Consider the following 15,363-nt stretch of genomic DNA (forward strand, 5'->3'; position numbering starts at 1 on the left):
AGAACTTCCAAAGAATTCATATTATACAGACTTTGCTCTTGGATCCTAGCTGCTATTTTCCAAGCCAAGGTTTCTGGCTACTTGCCTGGTTATTCTGGATTACCCAATATTCTTTTTCAATAAATTCTTTTTCTGCTTAAATTTGCCAGAGTAGATTTCTGCTGATTAAAACAGACAACCGGCTGGTTGCATCTTTTAGGTGAAACTATGAAATGACCCATAAACCAAGCTCTAGTAAAACAGGTTAAGAAAAAAAAGAGAGGGGCGCCTGGGTGGCGCAGTCGGTTAAGCGTCCAACTTCAGCCAGGTCACGATCTTGCTGTCCGTGAGTTCGAGCCCCGCGTCAGGCTCTGGGCTGATGGCTCGGAGCCTGGAGCCTGTTTCCGATTCTGTGTCTCCCTCTCTCTGCCCCTCCCCCGTTCATGCTCTGTCTCTCTCTGTCCCAAAAAAAATAAATAAACGTTGAAAAAAAAAAAAAGAAAAAAAAGAGAGAGAAGACAAAATAATACCTAGAATAAAGAGAAGGACCAAAATACAGATATCAAGGTGGGGGGGGGGGGGTGTTAAATCTCCAAAGGTTACCAAACAATGCTATAATGAATGATCTTGCACGCATATCATTTTGCAAGTATACTCATAGATCAAAGTGTTGGAATTACAGTTACTGTGTCAAAGAATATGTACCTACGTGTTTTTGTAATTCTGACAGACAATACCAAGTCTTCCTTCCTTCCGGTAGCCTATACTGATTTAAGTCCCACCAGCAATGCATAAGAATGCCATTTCCTCATACCTTTTCCAACACAAGTGTTGAAAAATTTTAGTTTTGCCAATCTAATAGGCGAAATTCTGTATCTTATATACATATTTTATGAGTGAAATTGAGTACTTTTCATGTTTGAGTAATTTGCATTTACTTTGATATGAAATGTTTACTCCTTATATTAACTTTTTCTTCTTGATTTGTAAAAGCTCTCTTTCTATAAGGTAAATTAGCTTTATGTCACATAACTAGCAATACTTTTCCTAGTCTATCATTTGCCTTGACTTTGCTTATAGTGGTTATTTTTATGTAGTTATATTAATCAAACTTCTCCTTTTATGGCTTCAGTATTTTTGTACAATTGGAAAGACCTTCCCCAGGCCAAAATATAATAGCAAATTCTATCATATTTTCTTCTGGTACAAAGTATAAGATTCTTCTCCTGTCTTTTTTTTTTTTTTTTCTTCTGGTACAAAGTATAAGATTCTTCTCCTGTCTTTTTTTTTTTTTTCCTGTCTCCTTTTAAAAATTCCAAATCTTTGGGGCGCCTGGGTGGCGCAGTCGGTTAAGCGTCTGACTTCAGCCAGGTCAAGATCTCGCGGTCCGTGAGTTCGAGCCCCGCGTCAGGCTCTGGGCTGATGGCTCAGAGCCTGGAGCCTGTTTCCGATTCTGTGTCTCCCTCTCTCTCTGCCCCTCCCCCGTTCACACTCTGTCTCTCTCTGTCCCAAAAATAAATAAACGTTGAAAAAAAAAATTTTTTTAAATAAATAAATAAAAATTCCAAATCTTTATTTTTATTTGAGGAGCAACATGAGGAACACAGTCTTATTCAGGCTTATAAATTTACTATCCAACACAAGGGACCAAAAATATTTTAGTGGTGGCCTGGTGGAAATGATGACAATTTTTATTTACTGTTGGAGAATTTGTTTTCTTGAAAACGGTCTTGCTAACATTTAGAACAAACTGTCCAAAGAGCTTACCATCTTCATCACATAGTGTAAATAATACAAAGTTAAAAGACTGATCCCCAACTTAGAAGTTTCCAGAGCTTTGGAGAACTCATCTCAACTACTTCCTCTTCTGTAAAATCAGAGTATTATGACCGGCCATTATGAGGATTAAATGAGTATAATGAAAATTAAAACACTATAAACTATTTCAGCCAGTATAGTGGAATGCAATAAAATCTACTAACTACAAAATTGTCTCTGGTATTGGAGAGAGAAAGAAGTTGTGGTTTGGTCTGGTTTACTTGCAATTACAACTTACAAGAAAAAAATATAATTATTCAATTGCTTTGATAAGTATATTACATTGCAAGTTAAATTAACTTTCGGACACCTATTAATAGAAATCTCAAAGTTTATATATAAGGCCAAGTGGAACTCAGCATACTGACTGAAATCTGGGCCTTGACTTATTTGAGAGTAAAAGGTAATGGGTAGGGTAGAGGTGAAGTACCAATTTACATTCACCAAAATCAGTACTAATATAGATTAGCTTAATCTCAGATTAAGATTAATAATGTTTAGGGGCAACTGGGTGGTGGCTCAGTCAGTTAAGCCTCTGACTTGGGCTCAGGTCAAGATCTCATGGTTTGTGAGTTTGAGCATTACGTAGCGCTCTGTGCTGACAGCTCAGAGCCTGGAACCTGCTTCAGATTCTGTGTCTCCCTCTCTCTCTGCTCCTCCCCCGCTCACGTTCTGTCTCTCTCTCTCAAAAATAATAAACATTAAAAAAATTTTTTTAAAGATTAATGATGTTTAATGCTTTAACAATACAAAATGCTAAATAGTCAAGATCATTTTTTGCCCCAACAGAACTGTGCTACATTAAATGGCATTGTGCCCCAAAATTCACAAATTACATAAATACAAAAAAACTGTGAATTGGTCCAACATGACACTAATTTAAATATTTAATCCTATTTCCCATTTTACTAATGCCCTCTAGAAATGTCAACAAGGAAAAAAAAAAACCCATCTTTATCCTATGGACTTGCAAAAAAAAACCCATATTAGATTCTAATACCTGCTCGGTCAATCAAGTGAAAGTATCTAGAAATGCCAAGGCTTCTCTTTGCCTTGGTCTCTTCACCTATCAAATAAAGATCAAAATACTGGCCAACCTACCTCCTAGGAATGCAGAAGATCACAATTAATAGAAGGAGTAATCAATGAAGAATCCCTATAATAAATAAAAACAGCTAACATTTAATAAAAGTACACTATATACTAAATGTCGCATACACACACACGCACACGCACACACACACGCACACATACACACAACGTAGAAAAGAATTAACACAGCAGGCCTCACTGCCTATCTCAAAAGGCCCACTTACAAGGTCGGCCCTTGGCTGACTGGGGCCTAGGAACTTGGATTTCAGTAGAGTTTGCACCCCCACAACTGATTAGGTACAGGTTTACTACACCTAAATTATTTATAGAAACAATACAGTTATGGTGAATACCTTCTTTCGGGCTGGGAGTCTGTAATTTTGGCACATGCTAGGCAGAGGGTGCCCATCATCAGCCCCTAATAAAAACTCTAATGAGCTTCCCTAGTTGGCAACATTTCACATGTGTTGTAACAACTTGTTACTAGGGAAATTAAGCATGTCCTGTGTAACTTAACTGAAAGTGGACTCTGGAAGCTTTCATCTGGTTTCCCCTGAACTTTGTCTTATGTGCCTTTGCTGATTTTGAATTATATCCTTTCACTATAATAATTCATAGCCATGAGCATAACTATATGCTGTGTCCTATTAGTACTGCTGGTGAATCATCATAACTGGGTGGTCTTGGGCTTTCCTGACACACACACACACACACACACACACACACACACACACACACACACACCATGGACTAAAATTAAAATCTCTTTAGATCTCATTTCTACCTGCGAGACAAGGGTGGCAACACACTAGATAACTTGTAAAGTTAATGATTCAGTAACAATATTTTTATTTAATTTTAATTTACTACTCAATAGGTTTCTCCAAATTCTGAAATACTCTATTAAAGTTTAACATGATGGTAAAAATGCTATTAGATTTTAAACTTACATAAGAGTAGCTATAATATCTAAATAATTTCTTTGAAGCTTTTTGAAATGTGTTTCAATCTGCTTGAACTATTGAGAAATGGAACAGAAAAGGGCCAGAAAAATGAAAATCTCCCCTTTTAAATCACAATCTTTTACAATGTCTCTTAAAGCTGACTGGAAAACATGTATAAAATCAACATTATTAATTATACTAAGATATTTATCAATCATTATTAACCTTTCAGGTTCCCCACCTTTTAATAAAGAAAAAAAACAATCACTTATAATACAAGAGCTGCTGTCTGCTGATGTGGGACTTTTTTCTCTTTATTTCCCTCTGCCTTTCCAGGGTCATAAGTCAGATTCCTCCACTCCAAAAGATGAAATTATGGCTGAAACACCTGCAATACTACCACTAGAGCAGAGCAACTGGAGAAAACCCAGATGACCCTGGTATGGTGATGCCTTTTCATATATACTATCAAAAATATAATTCGTAGACATCATTAAAATTAAAAATGTCTGCTCTGCAAAAGACAATGTCAAGAGAATGAGAAGATAAACCACAGACTGGACAAAATATTTGCAACAGACATAGCTGATATAAACATAAGACTATTACCTAAAATATACAAAGAACTAGGGTAGGGGTGCCTGGCTGGCTCAGTCAGTAGAGCATGCAACTCTTGATCTCGGGGTTGTGAGTTCAAGCCCCATGCTAGATGCAGAGATTACTTCAAAAAAATTATAAGTTTTTTAAAAAATATACAAAGAACTATTAAATTCAAAAGAAAACAATCTGATTTTTTTTTAATGGGTAAAAGACCTTAACAGACACCTCACCAAGGATATACACATGGCAAATAAGCACATAAAAAGATACTCCATATCATAGGTCATTAAGGAGTTATGAATTAAAACAAGATACCACTACACACCTATTAGAATAGCCAAAATCCAAAACATGGAGAAAACCAAATGCTGGCGAGGATGTGGAGCAACAGGAACTCATTCACCGCTAGTGAGAATGCAAAATGGTACAGCCACTTTGGAAGACAGTCTGGCAGTTTCTTACAAAACTAAACAGTCTTACCATATGATCCATCAATTGTACTCCTTGATATTTACACAAAGAAGTTAAAAACTTATGTCCACACAAAAACCTGCACAAAGATATTTTTATCTGCTTTATTCATAATCACTAAAACTTGGAGACAACCAAGATATCCTTCAGTAAATAAATGGATAAATAAACTGTGGTACATCCAGAAAATGGAATATTATTTAGTGTTAAAAAGAAATGAGCTATTAAAGACATGAAATGACATGGAGGAAATTTAAATGCATATTACTAAGTGAAAGAAGCCACTCTGAAAAAGCTACATATTGAATGATTCCAACCACATGACATTCTAGAAAAGACAAAATTATGGAGACAAAAAAAAAAAAAAAGACCAGGGTTTGCCATGAATGGAGGGGGGTAGGGATGAGGTGGCAGAGCACAGAGAACTCTTACCCCAGTAAAAACACACTATACAGGGGCACCTGGGTAGCTCAGTTGGTTAAGCGTCTGACTTTAGCTCAAGTCATGATCTCACAGTTTGTGAGTTCAAACACCACCATGGCGCTCTGTGCTGATGCTCAGTCCAGAGCCTGGAGCCTGCTTCAGATTCTGGGTCTCCCTCTCTCTCTGCCCCTCCCCCGCTCCCACTCTGTCTCTGTCTCTCTCAAAAATAAATAAAACATAAAACATTAAAAAATTTTAATAAAAAAATACTCTGGGGGCGCCTGGGTGGCGCAGTCGGTTGAGCGTCCGACTTCGGCCAGGTCATGATCTCACGGTCTGTGAGTTCAAGCCCCGCGTCAGGCTCTGGGCTGATGGCTCAGAGCCTGGAGCCTGTTTCCGATTCTGTGTCTCCCTCTCTCTCTGCCCCTCCCCCGTTCATGCTCTGTCTCTCGCAAAAATAAATAAACGTTGAAAAAAAAAAAAAAAAATTAAAAAAAAAAAAAAAAAAAAAAAAATACTCTGTACAATATTATAATGATGGATATATGTCATTATATATTTGTCCAAACCCAAAGAACATACAAGAGTGAACTCTAAAGCAAACTACAGACTGTGTGATTATAATGTGGCATTGTAGGCTCATCCTTGGTAACAAATCTAATATTTTGGTGAATGATATTGATAACGTGGGAGACTAAAAACATCACTACCCTCCTTAGTCCAGAGAAGTTAGTCCCAAACCCAATTCCTCTACCAGCTTCTATAGGGATTTTCAAGTGTTTCAGTAGCATAGAAACAACCACTCACCTTTCCTTCACTGCACAGAAAAGACAAGCTAGAAACTACTTCAGGTGTCACTGAGGTGCTGAATATCTTGGTATTTGTAAATGAATCCAATGGTTGTAATTCTTTCTTAATGCCTGTCCTGCAACTACTACTATGTTTAACAGGAAGAGAAACTCTCTAAGGATATGATGTCTTAAGAATGACACATCCTTGTGGCTGGTGACCTAAACAGAGTATTGCATTCAGTCTAATGTGAACTGGAGGAGCAGCTATACTTCCTTGAAGGTCCTTCCTGAAAAGGATTTTCTCTGGGGTGGGGTGACTGGGTTATTAATAAAGGCAAACAAACAAAACAAAATAGAAGACAGGCATTTTTCTAATTGTACCAAAACCTCAGGAATGAAGCATCACTGACAAGTCATATTCAATACAAAATTAGAAAAAGAAACTCACTCAACTGTACTGGGAAGATGTTAACCCTAACAACTCCCAAATCCAAAGTTAATCATTCCTTGCTACCTGGCTATGCTTGAGTTTTCACCCCTGTACATTCAAATTCTTATCAGTACATCAGAAAGAACAAGAACTTTGGACTCAGGTCCCAAGACCTAGATCCTAATTTGAATACTCAGACTTACTAGCTATTTATCCTTGGGCAAATAAAAAAATTCTCTTTGGGTAATTTCCATCTCTATCACCACCTGCAGCACCATTATGATGGCCAGCAGTTATGTAACACTTACATTATGCCAGGCTCATTTCTAAGCACTTTGTATTTATTAACTCATCTAATCGTTATAATGACCCAAAGGGGACATACTATTATCCCAATTTTATAGAGCATTTAATTTGCCCAAGGCTATGCTGCTGTCAGTGAAAGAGCTATGACTTGAACCCAAGCAATCTGGCTCCAGAATCTGTGCTCTTATCCACAATTCCTTATTACTTCTTTAATAATTTTTTTTAAAAAAGCCTAAAATCCCTATAAAACAATAGGCAAACAACATGAACAGGTGGCTTATAGTAAAAATAAAGTCAGAGGTTGGCACGCAACTCTTGATAGTCTTGTGGTTTGTGAGGTTGACCCCCTGAAGGAAGAAGCACGGAGCCTGCTTAGAATCCTCTCTCCCTCTATGCCCCTCCCCTGCTTGCATGTACTCTCTTTCTCTCTCTCAAAATAAATAGACATTTAAAAATAAATTCAGATGACTTATAAACATATTAAAATGTGTTCAATGTCACTCACATTTTAAGATACCAAGAACTTTTAAAACAAAACACTTCTTTTTATCAGATTGGCAAAAATCAAAGAGTTTGATAAAGACGAGTTAGCAAAGGTATCCTTTATCTTAAAGATATCTCACAGATGTGTACAAAGATGTTACGTATAAGAATGTTCATGGGGCGCCTGGTTGGCGCAGTCGGTTAAGTGTCCGACTTCAGCCAGGTCACGATCTCACAGTCCGTGAGTTCGAGCCCCGCGTCAGGCTCTGGGCTGATGGCTCAGAGCCTGGAGCCTGTTTCCGATTCTGTGTCTCCCTCTCTCTCTGCCCCTCCCCCGTTCATGCTCTGTCTCTCTCTGTCCCAAAAATAAATAAACGTTGAAAAAAAAAAAAGAATGTTCACTGTGGGGGCGCCTGGGTGGCTCAGTCGGTTGAGCGTCTGACTTTGGCTCAGGTCATGATCTCAGGTTGACGAGTTCGAGCCCCGTGTGGGGCTCTGTGCTGATGGCTTGGAGCCTGGAGCCTGCTTCGGATTGTGTATCTCCCTCTCTCTCTGCCCCTCCCCTGCCCATGCTCTGTCTCTCTCTGTCTCAAAAGTAAACATTTAAAAAAAAATTTTTTTAAATAATGTTCACTGTGGATCCTCACAATACTAAAGACTGAAAACAACCTAAATATCCTTCAATTAGAGACACTGAATAAATTATCAGATGACTGGGATACCATGAATCTATTACTATACTATCTGCTTTAATTCCTGGTCTGGTTTCTTGGTTTACCCAGTAATTTTTATTAGAATGTCTTTCATTGTGTATGAAAAACTGTAGAGGCTCTGGATGATATTACATTCCTACAGAGGATTCATCATATTCTCCATAAGCATTTAGAATGAGGGCAGATCACCTCACAATCCAATCAGGACAGGAGCTGATTCAAGGCTGGCTGCAGTCTTTGTAAAGCTTGTAAAGCTTACCCTGCTTTGTAGCCCTTCAGAGGTCCAACTGAGAGTCCGGGTGTTTACCAGGACTACTTCCCTTGGAAGGTCTTCAAATTTTCTCTCCACTAAAGAACTGCTTGCTACAAGAATCCTTTGCTTTTCAGTAGCTTTCTGTGAAGGTTCTTAGCCCTTTTTTTACCCTCCACAGTTTAAGAATCAACAAATCCTTAAGATAAAAAAGCAGGTAGAGGGAGAAAAGGGAGTGGGGAAATGTACCTCCCTTCTCTCTGGGATCTTGGCCTCTCAAGTTCTTGTTGCTCTGTCAGCCTTGAACTACAATTTTTGTATCCCCAGCCCCATGAAGAAAGCTTTCCTATCCTTCCACCTCTTAAAGTTACACTCTCCATTCGCCAAGAGACCACAAATGTCTGAAGTCCTGGCTGCTTTAGCAACGTATCAATGCCTTCATATAGATTTTTTTTTTTTTAAATCAGGCTTTTCTAGTTATTCTCAACAGGAGTTTTGGTCTGCTACAATCTGCTCCATCATAGCCAGAATCAAAATCTACATTTTTCATAAGCAGTGGAAAAGACAAATTTTTATCATCAGACAACAGACCATTACTATAGAAGGAATGAGCAGTGAGTAAGAATACAAAAGTAGAGAATATTCCTTCGAGGAAATCAAGAAAGGGATACAGTAAAGGTAAAAACATTTGTGTTCCAAGTCCTAAAGAAACTTAAAATCTTTCTAGGGGAGGAAAAACATACTTGGTTGGGTGAGACAATTATAGAATGTCAAAGAGTTATAAAACTAAACATTTAAGAGCTGCATAGAACAGGGGCACCTGGCTGGCTCAGTCAGTAGAGCATGTGACTCTTGATCTCAGCGTTATAAGTTTGAGTCCATATTGGATGTAGAGATTACTTAAAAACAAAATCTTAAAAAAAAAAAAAAAAAGAGCTGCCTAGAACAGCAAGAGATAGAGGTGCACAAAAGCAAAAGGAAGACAATGAACCCAAGTACATCTTCTATAACAAAACATATGTAAGTGCAGAGATCCACAGGATACAAGAGGGCATTATCCATATTAATTTCAAGGTTACCTGCTTGTACTATCCACCAAACAACCACTATCAAATAGAGTAAGTGAAAGGAGAAATCTTAATGTTAAATTAAGCATATCATTTAGAATTAGGAAGGTGGAGACATGCAGAGTGAACCACAAATCCATTCTAAAATGAAACTAAAGTGTTTTCTATTTTATCTACGATTTTTTGGTTTACTCCTTCTAACTCTAAGAGTTCAGATGACAGCCAAGTACTAACTGTCCAAGTACTAACTGTCTTAAACTAACGCAACTGTTCATTTCCCCACTTGCCCAAGACAAATAACAATTTATAGCAAGCAATATAAAGAGTGGTTACCTGGGGAAAAGAAGGGCAGAGAGAAAAAGTTAAAAGCTAATAAAATGTTAATACCAAACTTTAAGACTGTTTACTTAAGTACTGTAATTAACACCACAGATTACCACTACATGAACTTATACTGCTTGTATTTTAAAACTATCCTTTGGCAAAGAACTAATCAAATCAAAATGTTACAGCTCACATACCAAGAACATATAAAATGCTTACAACTTTTGACCTAATAATTAATATCCAGGAATCTAAGAAAATAATCTAAAATACATAAAAACTTTTACATAAAAAGATTTTCATTGCAACCTATTCATAATTGCAAAACAAAAACTGAGAATAACCTAAAAGTCCAATTTTGAGAGAATGGTTAGGCTAATTACAGACAGTCTATATAATGCATGATTATTCTGCCATTAAAATTTTATATAAAGACTTTTTAATAATGGGAGATATAAGAAAGAAATAATAAGATAGAAAGATAGAAAACCATTTAGATTAAACGAGAGATGCAAGTTGCCAGACTCAATGCCTTATAATTTCAAACATAAAAAAAACAAAAAACATTAAGCAGGGGCATGTGACTGGTGCCACTGGTAGAGCAACAACTCTTGATCTAGGGGTCATGAGTTCAAGCCCCACGCTGGGCACAGAGCCTGCTTAAAGAAAACAAACAAACACTAAGCATAGAAATAGCAATAAACAAGTGGAAAAAGAAACAAATATAAATGTAGAAGTCACAAAAGGAACAAAAATATTAAGTTATCATGTAAAAAGTATGTAAGAATAATGAAAAAAGTTTCCAGAGATTAGGAAATTAAAGCAGGAATGACCAGTGAAGAAGGGAGTTGCTGTGGGAAGAAAAAACACACAAAACAAGGCATGACACCTGAAATTAATACTACACTATATGTTAACTAACTGGAATTTAAATAAAAACTTGAGGGGCGTCTAGTGGCTCAGTTGGTTGAGCATCCGACTCTTGATTTCGGCTCAGGTCATGACCTCACAGATACAAGATCCAGCCCCATATCGGGCTCCACACTGAGCATGGAGCTTACTTGGGACTCTCTCTCTCTCTCTGTCTCTCTCTGTCTCTCCACTGCTTGCATGCTCTCTCTCTCAAAATAAATAAACATTTTTTTAAAACCCTTGAAAAAAAAAAAAAGTATGAGACCCTTTGCCCAAAGCATTTATAATATAGCTTATTAATGAAGACAAATTCATCAAGTTTTTAAAAAGATTTAAATAACAACAGAGATGATGACAGATGCAATATCACAAAATAAACAATTGCTTAGTGAAGCTTACAAGCCAATACTGCAATACTCATCCGCCCACCCACAGGAGGAAGAGAACCAGGGCTGGGAAGGAGAGGCAAGACTTTAAGATGGGATGAAGCATGGGGCGCCTGGGTGGCTCAGTCAGTTAAGCTTCCGACTTCAGCTCAGCTCATGATCTCGCGGTCTGTGGGTTCGAGCCCCACATCAGGCTCTGTGCTGACAGCTCAGAGCCTGGAGTCTGCTTCCGATTCTGCCTCCCTCTCTCTCTGCCCCTCCCCTGCTCATGCTCTGTCTCTCTCTGTCGCAAAAATAAATAAAAACATTTAAAAAAAAAAAAAAAAAAAAAAAGATGGGACGAAGCAGAGTCTAACCGGTAAAATTTAGTTAATTAAAAAGATGGAGAAAAAGCAATTCATGCGAACAACAAAGCATGAAGTATAAAGGCTGGACAGTGAATAAAACAGTGTTTAACTAAAACAGAAAGGTTGTACGGGCCAGAAAGGTAGGCTCGGGCTAGATTATGGAGAACCTTCAACAAGGTTCTCTATGAAGTTAGGCTAAGGAATCTAAACTTCACCCGGTCAGAAGCAATGATGATACTAACATATTTAATCTTATTAATATGGTACGACTATTAATAAACTATAAAACCTGTTACCCCACATGCTTGGGGAATAGGTTGTTCTTTACTTTTATGTGGTAACAATGCCAAATTTGGGCAGAATCCCCCCTACATACAGTATGAAGGAGGTACTTCTGTGATTCTATCAGCAGTGCTTGCCTGGGTTGGTCACTCAGTTAAATACTTTTTTTTAATATAGCACTTTACCAAACATATGAGTATACCTGATAACTTCTTAAGTACAAAATCCCGGGCTGTGGATACCACTCAGATACTCTCTGGGCACACCACAACATCTCTAGCCCTCAGTTTCCCCATTCCCAAAAGGGTAACAATAACTCCCTTAAATGAACTATTATGAATGATTAAATGTGATTTAATGTAATGTGTCTGGTACAGTGTTGGCTACATAACTGATATTCATTGAATGTAGAAACTTCCCTATAAGGATATAGGGATATATATCAGGGATAGAAATTTCTTGGAATTGTAGGAAAATATGAGAAATTCAATGAAAAAAAAAATGGCACCAAAGTGTTTTTTCATATATGTATTAGTGGGTCAACTTTAAAGTACTTACTAAATTAACTGCTAATAAAAATTAATAAATACTCAAATTTCAAGTTGCATCTTGCTCCCTTAGCTTAAAGAATTAACCTGATTTGTATCGTGATTTGGAAAGAATAATGAGTAGCCCAAGACTATAGACTCGTGGCCAGAGAGTAAATATTTCAGGCTTTGCAGACCATAAGGTCTCTGTCCACTCTGCTACTGTAGCTTGAAAGCAGCCATAGACAATAAGTATGGCTGTGTTCCAAGAAAAGCTTTATTTACAAAAATGAGCAGCAGGCTGGGTCTGGCCTGCTGACTCTAGCTATCAATGCCTGGTGCTAAATGTTTGCATTACCACCTCCCCCCCCCCACCCCATCCCCCCTCTGCAAATTCATATGTTGAAACCTAATCCCCAGTGTGATGGCATTTAGAGGTGGGGCCTTGCAAAGGCGATTAGGTCATGAGGGCTTTGCCCTCATGAATGGGATTAGTGCCTGTATGAAAGAGATGCTAGAGAGCTCCTCTGCCTTTCAACCAAGTGAGGACAAACACAGCAAGAAAATGAGTTCGTGAACTAGGAGGTGGGCCCTCACAAGACACCAAATCTACTAGCATCTTGATCTTTGACTTCCCAGCCTCCAGGACCATGAGAAAATAATTTCTGTTGTTTATAAGCCACCTAGTCCATGATATTCTGCTATAACAGCCCAAATTGACTAAGATACATGGATTGGAGAAAGACAAAGTAACAGAGATCAACAGAATTTGCAAACGCACATATTAAACAAAAGTAGAGTGAAAGCAGTAAGCTTCCTTGTTTAGTCCAGAAATGGCCCAAACAATTAGACATGGTTAGGCAGCTTGCATTGGATCAGCACAGTCAAATCAACAGTAGACACACAATAAAAGATGTCATAGATGCAAATACAGGTATAGGAATGCTGCAGAGAGGGAGGCCCTGTAGATGTAGGCAGAACAAGACCACCATATGGTTGTCCCACTATATCCATCATCCTAGCACAAAATCCTTTGGATTTAATTTCTGCTCTGTTTGAGTCAAAGAATCATTCACACTAGTCCACAAGGTGGAATGATACCAAAATTAGAAAGAGTGCTGGATTTGGAGCTATACTACATGCGTTCAAAGCTACCACCCACAGGATAAATATTAATAGTCTTTACGCTCCCAAAGCCTGTGTTTCTTCATCTGTAAAATGGGAGTACTACCTACCATAATAGGGTTACTTTTCTCATCTAATCCTCCAATATCTAGGAGCGCCTGAGTGGTTCAGTTGGTTAAGCATCCAACTATGGCTCAGGTCATGATCTCACAGTTTGTGGGTTTGAGCCCCACATCAGGCTCTGTGCTGACAGCTCAGAGCCTGGAGCCTATCTAGGATTCTGTGTCTCCCTCTCTCTCTGCCTCTCCCCCCACACACAACTCTGTCTCTGTCGCGCTCTCTCTCTCTCAAAAATAAATAAACATTAAAAAAAATTGTTTTAATCCTCCAATATCTATTTGGTACAGATTCTGTGTGTATTAAATGGTAGCCTAATTGCTCTCTTGGACTCTGTGTCTTTCCATCTACCATCAACACTGCTTCCTTGGTTTTCTATAAAACACAGACCTTACCCTATCATCCTCCTGGCTTCTTTCTGCCTACAAGATTTATAAACTGTACCCAATCTACCACTCCAGCCACATTTTTCCATTCCCGCAATACCTCTCCCCTCCCCAGACTTAAGACATCTATTCCTGGATATGCCATACCCTGTCTCCTCTATGACTTTATATATGCCACTTCCTCTTTCCAGAATGGTTTTTCTCCTTCTCACTATACAGTGATTACTTCCAAAGCTGATCCATTGCTCTCTCCTTTGTGAAGCTTTTCCCACTTAACCCAGAGAGAATTACATCAGCTTCCTGTAGGCCTCATAACATTCTGCACTTCTATCAATGGTAGTAGCATTTATTACCCGTGTTATAATTATTTGTTGCTGCCTCTGCCTCCCCAAACTAGAAGATTTCCTTTAAGATAGGGATGGTCTCTAGGTATGTGTCTCAGTGTAAGACTCAGTGGCCTAAAACATTTTTGTAGAATGAACCAATGAGAAAGATCTTTAATACCATTAGCACCATTTTATACCAAAGTTTCAAATAATTTGTTGTCTGAAGGAAGCTGAAGTTAATAAAGCTTTTCTTTATAATTAAGGCAAAGGTAAACTTCAGTAAAGTCCAATCTTTTGTTGAAGTTTTACAGAACCAAACACAAGCAAAACACAAGAGAAATGGCAAAACAGAAGGGAGTCAAGGGAAAATAAGTCCACTGCTATTCAGAAAAATAAAAACCAAACCAAAACTGGAAATAAGTTATCTTCAAGCTTAAAAATTTTGTGGTAAATCATGTGATGAGGAAGATGTCTTGACAGTAATTCATGCCCCCCCCCAAAAAAAAAAAAAAAAAAAAAACAAGGAAAGAAACAAGTTTTGTTGCTGACAAATTCAGTATGAGTAAGGCTACTGCAATCTTTAGCAGTATTAAGAATTTTACATCCAGGGGCATCTGGGTGGCTCAGTCATTTAAGCATACACTCTTGATTTCAGCTCAGGTCATAATCTCAGGGTCATGAGATGGAGCCTGCCTCAGGTTCTGCACTGGGCATGCAGCCTGCTTAAGATACTCTCTATCCCTCTCCCCCTCACTCTCTCTCGATCTAGAAAAAAAGAGAAGACAAGAGAAGAGAAGGAAAGGAAGAGAAAGAGAGAGAGAGAAAGAAAAGAATTTAGCATCCGGAAGGAGGGACAGTAAGCCCCACCACACTTTGCATTAGTCAGGTATTATTTAAAGTATGAGAGTCATCTCTGAGTGGCATATTTAAAGATGACCAACCAGAAGGAATCATAACATATAATCAAGAACTTTTAGGGATTTTTTTTTTTTTTAGAAATCTTTTTCCTCCATTAAACATTTACTATGTATCTAATACATTCTAAGTACTATATGAAGTGCTGAATACATAAAGACATAATCTCTGACCTCAGAGAGTTCACTGCAGTGCCAGATACACAAATGAGGAACTGAAATCCAGTGACATGAGTGATGCATATGCTGTGTGGTGGCACAAAGGAAGATAACTGACTCCTGTAGGAGTGTGAAAAAAATTTTACAGAGCACTTAATATTTCACCTGGGCCTGAGAAGATGAGTATAATT

General features: G+C 38.1%; 1 protein-coding gene and 1 long non-coding RNA gene across 5 annotated transcripts in view; one reads left to right on the plus strand and one right to left on the minus strand.

Annotated features, from left to right (window-relative positions):
• The window catches only part of RNF169 (ring finger protein 169), a 109,384-nt gene that overhangs the window by 77,158 nt on the left and 16,863 nt on the right, over window positions 1-15,363 (minus strand). The gene's annotated exons all lie outside the window — the stretch shown is intronic.
• LOC123601170 overlaps window positions 1-15,363 on the plus strand; it is a 43,126-nt gene that overhangs the window by 11,903 nt on the left and 15,860 nt on the right. The window contains exon 2 of the long non-coding RNA XR_006714011.1: window positions 4,170-4,273. This is a non-coding gene — a long non-coding RNA (uncharacterized LOC123601170). The remainder of the gene's footprint in view (window positions 1-4,169; window positions 4,274-15,363) is intronic.

The sequence above is a fragment of the Leopardus geoffroyi genome, chromosome D1, assembly GCF_018350155.1.
Source record: "Leopardus geoffroyi isolate Oge1 chromosome D1, O.geoffroyi_Oge1_pat1.0, whole genome shotgun sequence".
Classification (NCBI taxonomy): domain Eukaryota; kingdom Metazoa; phylum Chordata; class Mammalia; order Carnivora; family Felidae; genus Leopardus; species Leopardus geoffroyi.